General features: G+C 43.9%; 1 non-coding gene across 1 annotated transcript; it reads left to right on the forward strand.

Annotated features, from left to right (window-relative positions):
* The first annotated feature begins 2,327 nt into the window (after window positions 1–2,327).
* Window positions 2,328–2,521, forward strand: LOC138668063 (U2 spliceosomal RNA). The gene has a single exon (XR_011319061.1). It is a non-coding gene; the product is annotated as a U2 spliceosomal RNA (small nuclear RNA).
* The last annotated feature ends 6,640 nt before the right edge of the window (window positions 2,522–9,161 follow it).

The following is a 9,161-nucleotide window of genomic DNA, read 5'->3' on the forward strand; positions in this document are numbered from 1 at the left end:
CGTCACAGGATCGCGGTACCGCACATAGAGCGCGAGCAAGTGGTCAGCGAACTAGACCCCAACAGGGATAGTAGTCCGATTAGACCCTTGCTGGCACTACACCACAACTGGGTGTGAAAAGTATATACAATAGAGGCACCGAAGTGCAAACTGTGCCGTGCTGGCAGGCACCACTAAGTACCCAGACATGGGTCAGGAAGCGCACACAGGCGCGTGGCGCCGCACTGGCGGTCACAGCAGAGGACGCTGACACGTGTGTGACACGTTGAGTGTTAAGTCGGGCGCTAGATAGCAGCCATACACCATACGCGAACAATCATACAGTAGGGTAGGGGTATTTAAAGGACGACTTGCACTCACAACAAACACACGTATAAAGTTGTACACTAGCGCATGGCCGTGCGGTCATGCGCAGTTTATATAGCTGCAGGACAGGAAGCGGCCACAGAAACTTTGCCCTTCCAAGACCTGCCAAGAGGACCAATAGAATGCGCTGCAGAGTCTGAGCACATGACCCTCGATCTCCAACGGGAGATCTTGCCCTGGGCATGCTCAGTGTGCGCAGACAAGGACTTAGTCCCAGAGAAGTCCACTCGCTGCTGACCAGTATTGGCTTTAAAGGCAGAAGCTGGAGAAGCAGCAGTAACTCTTCTCACAGAGTCAGACTGAGCGAGACGCTGGGATCGACGTCCCTGCTGAGCAGGCTCCACTGCGGCTGGAGGAGAATGGGAGACCGCAGCGGAGACGGATCGAGATTCCCCCTGTGCAGCAGAGGAAACTCGACTCCTAACACCCGCTGGCTGCATGCTGGACGAAATATTGGATTGAAGTTCATTCTCTGTCCTCCGTAGTACACGCCTGCGCAAGGCAAGATTACCTTGCGCAGGCGTGTACTACGGAGGACAGAAAATAAACTTCAATCCAATATTGCAGCCAGCGGGTAAGGAAAGGGTGAATCAAACACCTGAAAACTCCGCCCATATGACCCAAAACTGGTCCCGCCAAATTCAGGTGACAGGTTCCCTTTAAGGGACTTGTCCTTTACTGGTAAAGTGCTTGTTGTTAAGAGTGTTGTTTTGCCTATGATTTTATACATTGCTTTGGTGCTTCCTCTTTCTAATGTGATGTTAAAAAGTTAATCGGATTCTTTTCTTGTTCTTATGGGGGTCTGGAATGGAGAAGGCAAAGCGAGAGATTTTGGTAAAGAGGAGGGAAGTTGGAGGACTTGATTTTCCCAATATTGATGTCTTTCTGGGGATTAATTATATTGTTTTTTTGTTGGGTCTCTTTCTAGGTCTTCCAAGACCGCCTGTATGTTGAGGTACTTGGCAGGCTCGATGTTGGGTCATTTGAAGTGGGTGGTTCCTGATAGAAGCAAGCCCTTTGCTTTTTTTGTCCTGAATGGTATTTGTATGTTGCGCGGTTTGTGAGGAAGTATAGATTGGAAAATGTAAAATTGGAACAGTTTGTAAGTGAGAAAAAGTCAATTAAGAGAATGTGTGTGGATGGGTCTATATGTGAGGTAAAAGGTTTGAAATCTGCTGAGGCAGAAGCTGTGTGGGGGAAAGTTTCTAAATATGATTTGACAAATAAGCAGAAGGATCTTGTTTGGATGTCTTTGCATGGCATTTTACCAGTTAGGAGTGTGCAGAAGAGGAGAGGTCTTGTGCCTTCTGAAAGGTGTCCTAGGGTTGGATGTGGAGATGATGAGGATGTAAGTCATGTTTTCTGGTCTTGTAGGTATGAAAGAGATGCATGGAATAGATTAGGTAGGATGTGTTTGGGTCTGACTGGGATTAGGTGTTTGACCTTAGAAATTGTTATGTTTGGTCTTTGTAGGTTGAGTAGGAGAAGTGATAGGTTGTTATGGTTGTTTTTTGCATGTGTGAAGGAAGTTTTGTGGGATGTGAGGAATTTGAGTGTTTATAATAAAGAAATGTTTGAGATAGACGATTGTGTGAGAATGGTATTGGATAAGTTGTATTTTTGTTATAGGTGGGATGTTGATAGAGGTATGGATGCTGAAGGCAATTGGAAATTTTTGAAGTGGAAGCATTGGGTGGCGGGTGTGGGATTTCCGATGGGTTTTATGTTGTTTTTCTGATCTTGTATTAGGTTCTGTAGAAGGACGTAGATCTGGGGATTTATTATGATGGAATATAGGCTGAACTGGATGGACAAATGTCTTTTTTCGGCCTTACTAACTATGTTACTATGTTGTATTATGGATTTTTTTTGTGTGCTAAATAAAATATGGTCATTATGATGAGTTTTGTGATAGTATTGTCAGGTGGTTTTGCCCTTTGAGTTTGACTTCTGACTTTTGACTATGTTTGAAACCTTAACGGTTTAAAAAAAAATAAAAAAATCTGTTCTTATCAGTTTAATATCTGATACGTCCCCTATTTGGGGACCATGTATTAAATAGATTTTTAGAACAGGGAGATGGAATTAGAGCTTGCTTTGTCCTCTCCACGCGTTGACCCGTTATTGCAGTATCTCCGGGAACAGTGCACTCCTTCTCTGATCCGGTTTCCAAAAACAGATTGAATTGAAATCAGCGCAAGTTGTCTTTTAACCCTTTAGGTGAATTCTTTTCAAGGTCAAAGAAGCACATTTCAGATGCCAAATATAGCATTATGCTCAATTTCACTTGACCATTTGCAACATTTTGTGTGCCTTGCCTTGCTTTCACCTATGTATGTCAAGCATTGTATTGCATCCAATAGGCAATCAATCAATCAGTCTTTGCTGGTTGCAACAGGTGTGTTTAGATGTAGGCCAGAATAAGGCCTTTGTTACAGTGTTGCAAATATATTGTGCCATCTACAAAATTAGGCCCCTGCTGTCAGTACTAAGTGTTTAAATTGAAGTATCAAATGAGTTGTTCGGCCATACATACTACATTTGTGACCGCATGCATGAATTCTTTTGTAAAACATTGTCTCCCTCTTGTGGACCACTGACTTTTGAATGTGGTGTATTATATGTATTTAAATAAAAAAGGGAAAATGGGGTCTGTGCTGATCTTGAATATGCTTGCCTTGTCCATCTACACCTGTGTGAGTATTCTAATGCTTTTGACCAATCAGGTGCGCTGTCTGCAGTAGATAGAATCTGTGCATGGAACCTTCACGTGCTGTCACAATGGGGCCTTTATCCATTGACTCTGGAACTCTCACGTGTCACAATGGGCTCTTGGCCTATCTAAGGCAGTGTAAAATGGCACCGTCTTCAGTCTGCTGCTGGAGCAGCAGCAGACCACATGGTAGGGGGGGGGGGGGTCTGTGCCCAGCTTCAGGAGAGCTGGGAAGACAACTGCTCGCTTATCTGTTTTTTGAATTTCACTCTCGCTCTTCCTCTTTCTTGAATAAGCCTCCTTACCTTGACAAGCCAGCTGGTATGTCACTCTCCATAAGGAGAAACGTTACCCCTTAGACCCCAGTCCAGAGCCTCTCACCTAGCCAAATCAGTTCTCATACTTCGCACTGACGAGGGCCAACAGCCCCAAACACCGTGTCTGCGAATTGATATACTGATTTGGCTTTAATCCTAAGTCATATTGCGCAACTCGTTAAAGAGTTGATTGGGACTTGTAGGATCGCTACTTCCAACAGGTGGCGCTACAGAGTTTAAGTCCTCTTTTTCTCAGAAGAGGCAATTTGCATATTTGCACTTAAAGTTGCACTCTTTAGAACAAAAGGGATGGAGGGTGTGTTAAAATAGGCAGAGTTATGCAGATTAGGCAGAGTTATGCAGATTCAAAATGCGTTGTGCCCAGCTTGAACGAACACACACACACACACACACACACACACACACACACACACCAGAACTGTCATTTGAGAAGGCATCCAGAGTTTCGACAAATGTCTTCCCCTTGACAATCTTTTGTGCTGTCTCTACAATGGGTGTTGGTTGTAGGCCTTGGTGCGTCCGGAGTGGCAAACCATTTCAGGCCATCGCTTCTCGGCCTTCTGGCTGCGATCTTGTGTCGCGGTCAGGGGGTGCGAGTGTTTCCTAGCAGCGTGCTGCTAATTTTCTTCTGCGGTATTCATATCGGCAGTAAAGACTGAAGATGTTTATCAAGAATACTATGCGTGTGGTTGTGGAAGTTGGTGCCAAAAACAACGTGGTGTACGTGGTTCGTGACCTGCTGGAGGGAAAGGCTGGAGCTCATCGGACTGACATTTTCAGCGTCAACGAATTTCATAACCAAGGTATATATGATGTTACCTTTGTGAGTGAGCCTTGTTGTTTAACCGTCTATGAGTGGCTCAGAAGTCATGATGGTGATCCATGCCTGGAGGGAGTGCGGGTGGAGCCTCTGTTTGGGCTCATGGAAAAAGTTGTGACTGTTACTGTGTATAATCCTTATACTGAAGTAAGTCTGCTGGAGCAGTTCCTGGCTCGGTACTGCGAATATGTGAAGGGTGGAGAGAAACAAAGAAATTGTTTGGGCATCTTTAATTGCAAATATGTGTTTCGTGTGAAACTAAGGAAAGACCCAAGTTGTTTGGGAGGTTTCGCCCATCCCCCGGTGAATTTTTCAGTAGCAGGTCAAAGGGGCTTTCTGACATATGCAGGGCAGCCTCTGTACTGTAGGAAGTGTTTCCAATTTGGGCACTTACAGAACACCTGTGAGAAGAGCATGGTTTGCCGCAATTGTAAGCAAGAGGGCCATATGGCGACTCAGTGTCAAATTCCACGTGAGTGTGACCAGTGTGGTAATACAGGGCACCTGTATAAGGATTGTCCATATGGTGGGCCAAGGAGGCCAACTAGAGAGGAGGAGAGGCGGGAGGAGGAAGAAAAGAAACGTGAGGAGCGGAGGCAGGAGGAGGAGAAAAAGAAAAAGGAGGAGGAGAGGAAGCGGGAGGAAAGCAAGGCTTCTGCGCAGCAAAGCGCTGAGGTAATTCCGCCCTCTATGATTGAGAGACGGCAGGATAGACGGCAGGAGGACAAGGAGGCTGAAAGGAGGAAGGAGGAGCTGGAGGACAAGTTATTTTGGAGAGCCGCAAAGCAGCTAATAAAAATAAGAAAAAAAAGGAGGTCCCAGTTACCAAAGCAGAGGAGTTGGGTGTTTTGATGGATTTGATACTTCTGGGGTGGAGGAGATGGCTGAATCTGTGATTCCTGAGTCTGACCCAAGAAACATTGGTGTTTTCTCCTCAGAAGAGGAGCCTGGAGGTCGAAAGTGTCCCAGGGAGGGTGGTGGGGAAAGTTGTGACTTTGAGGTTCCAGAAGGAGGAGCGCCCCAGAGGAAGGTTGGGCGGAAGAAGACACGTGTGGAGGAGTGTATGGAGGTCAGCGGCTCTGAAAGCTGTTCGGCGCAGATGGTGGAGGAGGACAGTGGCGACACTGCTTAGTTATGTGCTATTATTTCAGTAGCTAGGTGTTTTTGTATATAGCATTTGCCTTTAAAATGTTTTTTGCTTTTTTATGTTTTTCATGTAAGTTGTTTAATGTCCTTTTTGTAGGTTGTTTTTTTTAGTATTTTTGTTTCTGTCTATGTTATGGGTTTTTTAATTATATCACAAAATGTGAGGGTCTTTAAAAACAGGTTGCGGCGGGTGGCCATTTAATCATGTTTCTTTTATCTGTTTTAGTATTTTTTGTATGGTCCTATCCCCGTTGGTGTATTATGAGAAATGTGAAGTGATTTCCACGCTATATTTCATGACAGGATGCGTATCAAGAATGAAGAACGGCTGCTGCTGCTATTATTTATGAATCTTTTATGTGTTATATCAATATGTCGATGTGCAATAAATCTATATGTGGGCTATGGGGGTATTATGTGACAGGATTTGTGGGGTGCGGATATATGGGCTGCATCATATATTTTATATATTTTATATATTGTGGTATATGTAGATATGTTTTTGGTGTTTAGGGTTATAGAGATTGCTCTTTTCTATGTATATGGTTTTTGATATTCTTATGAATATTTACGGTCACTTTTTTTTTTATTTTTATTCCTTTTTTCTTTTCTTTATTTATGGCACATCACCTTGCACTGGACATATTGTATTTTTAATATTAGGGGTGGAATCCCTCTACTATGTGCACTTCATATATAGTACATCGCTGTAATTTATTAATATTGAATTTAATCGCTTCACTGTATATGGGAGTACGGTAATTTATTAAGATTAAATTTATTTATATGCACTTGGGTTTCATTTCATTATTGGTTACTTTTATATATAAGTATAGGCACATTAGGCACTTTATATTAATATATCTATGCCCCTATTATGAACGTAATTTCCCTATACACACTATGCACTTTCATAAGTATAAATGGGATAGATTGCTATATGGTGGTTCCCTTTGTATATAAGGATAGGTACACTAGGCACTTTATATTAATATATCTATGCCCTATTCTTGCACGTAATCTGCCTATGCACACTATACACTTTCATAAGCATAAGTGGGAGATACATCACGATAGGGTTGTTCTTTTTAGATATAAGGATAGGCACACTAGGCACTTTATATTAATACATTTATGCCCCCCTTTTTTCTGCACGTAATCTCTCCATGCACATTATGCACTTTCATAAGCATATACAGATATATCACTATATGGCTGTGTATATGTATAAGGCACCCTATCAGTCCGGGTATATATAGATCTTTTCAGCCCCCTTTTACTTTTTCTTTTTTATGCACTATAGGATATATTTACTATGTGTTATATCAGAGGTAAACAAGTAATTAAGCAGTTTTTGTCTAGCTCTTTATTTCTAAGAATGGTGGGGCGCCTGTAATTGATATAGCGTTTCCTTGTATTTCTTTGTGCCGCTCTTCCTGGTGATGGTGCGCATGCGCGGATCCCCCTGGCCGTTCACTTGGAGACGGCGCCATTGGTGAGATTGGCTTGCATATCGGCTTGCGGTCCACCCAGCGGATGTGTCCAAGTGGTATTAGATCCGGAGCGGGGCGAATCTGCGCATGCGCCGGGAAGGTCATTCATGGAACCGGCGGTGAAGTATTTTAACATCTGCGACCTGGGATAGGTCCACGGCTACTATATAAACGTCACCTCACCTGGGTATAGACACGCCCCCGGAAGAAGCTAGGGCGAAACGCGCGTTGGGGCGCTGGGAACAAGCCAGGGTGGACGCACACTATCTACAATCGGCTTTAGGTATTATCAGCATTTTAACTATCTACCTACCTCTTATTGTGATCGGTCAGTTGCCATCTGAACGGTGGGGATTCTATGGTGATATGTTAGATTTTAATGGTATATAGGATGGCCATATAATCACGGGACATAATTTATATAAAGTGGATGCAGATAGCACCTTATATTTAACTCTAAGGGTATGTTCACACGTTCCTGATTTCCATCCCTTTTTTTTCAGGACTGTTTTTTAAAAAACTGCAGCTCTTGGCAGAAAACGCAGGTCCTTTTTTTGGTCCTTTTTTTGTCCTTTTTTGATGCGTTTTTTGATCCTTTTTTTGATCCTTTTTTTATCCTTTTTTTATGCAGTTTTCTATGCAGTTAAAATGGCTGAAAATACCCTAACCCTACCCCTAACCGTACCCCTAACCCTAACCCTAACCCTACCCCTAACCCTACCCCTACCCCTAACCCTACCCCTAACCCTACCCCTAACCCTAACCCTACCCCTAACCCTACCCCTACCCCTAACCCTACCCCTAACCCTACCCCTACCCCTACCCCTAACCCTACCCCTAACCCTATTCTAACCTTAGTGGAAAAAAAATAAAAAATTCTTAATTTTTTTTATTGTCCCTACCTATGGGGGTGACAAAGATGGGGGGGGGTGTCATTTACTATTTTTTTTTATTTTGATCACTGAGATAGGTTATATCTCAGTGATCAAAATGCACTTTGGAACGAATCTGCCGGCCGGCAGATTCGGCGGGCGCACTGCGCATGCGCCCACCATTTTGCAAGATGGCGGCGCCCAGGGAGAAGACGGCCGGACGGACACCGGGACGCCGGGTAAGTATAAGGGGGGGAGATTAGGGCACGGGGGGGGCATCGGAGCACTGGGGGGGGCATCGGAGCACGGGGCGGTGGGATTGGAGCACGGGGGGGCGGGTTCGGAGCACGGGGGGGCAGCCACACTCCGCCCACGCACGTCCGCCCGCTTCCCCGCACTTCCTGCTGCAGCGGTTCGGCACCACAAACCGCAGTAAAACCCGCAGATATTTTTTTCATCTGCACAATGGAGGTCAATGGGTGCAGAACCGCTGTGGCTCCGAAAAAAGAAGTGACATGGTACTTCTTTTTTCCCGCAGCTATTCAGCGCGGTTTTTTTTTTGATTTTCCGGATTGTGGGCACAGCAGTTCCTGTTTTCCATAGGGTACAATGTAATGTACCCTGCATGGAAAACAGCTGCGGACCCGCAGCGGGAAAATCGCGGCAATTCCGCATGAAAAAAAGGATCGTGTGAACATGGCCTAAGTGTTCTGTGAGATGGCTGGTTTTGACTCTGTTACACATATGCTTTATTAGTCTGATGAGAATACAGTGTGCCTCTCATGGCTTTCCCATGGGGTATTATCCGGGAGAAATGAAGTAGTCTTTTAAAATGTATATGTATTGTTTTTCATTTGTTTGTTTCTTTAATAAAATTTATTTAGTTTTTTAATCAATGGTTGGTTTCTTTGGGATGACAGTTACTTTACTGCCATCTTGTGGTTGTTCATAATTTTGAGTTTAGAAATGTTCGTTTTTATGTTATTAATGTATATGCGCCTGTGGAAAAACAGGAGCGTAAAGTTTTATTTGAAAAAATTAAGTTTTTTATTCCGGGGAGAGTACCTGTTGTGATAGTGGGTGATATGAACTGTGATGTGGGAAGTGTGAATGTGGATGTGTCAGGGAAAGTGTTAATGGATATGGTGGGTGATTTTGGTTTAAAGGATATGCAGCGTGCATGCAAGATAGCACCGTTCTGACAGTGGGAGGGTGGCGTCTAGATTGGATTATTGTTTTGTTTCAAAAAATCTGATTCCTGTTAGTTATGCACAGGAGAGTGTGGTTTTTTCGGATCATGTGTGTATGAAGTGTGAATTGGATTTGCATGTTAATGAGGTGGCTGGGAAAGGTGTGTGGAAGCTGAATGTGAGTTTGCTGGAAGGAGGGGGTGTGAGAGAGGAGTATGAAAGA

The sequence above is a fragment of the Ranitomeya imitator genome, chromosome 2, assembly GCF_032444005.1.
Source record: "Ranitomeya imitator isolate aRanImi1 chromosome 2, aRanImi1.pri, whole genome shotgun sequence".
In the NCBI taxonomy this organism is placed as follows: Eukaryota; Metazoa; Chordata; class Amphibia; order Anura; family Dendrobatidae; genus Ranitomeya; species Ranitomeya imitator.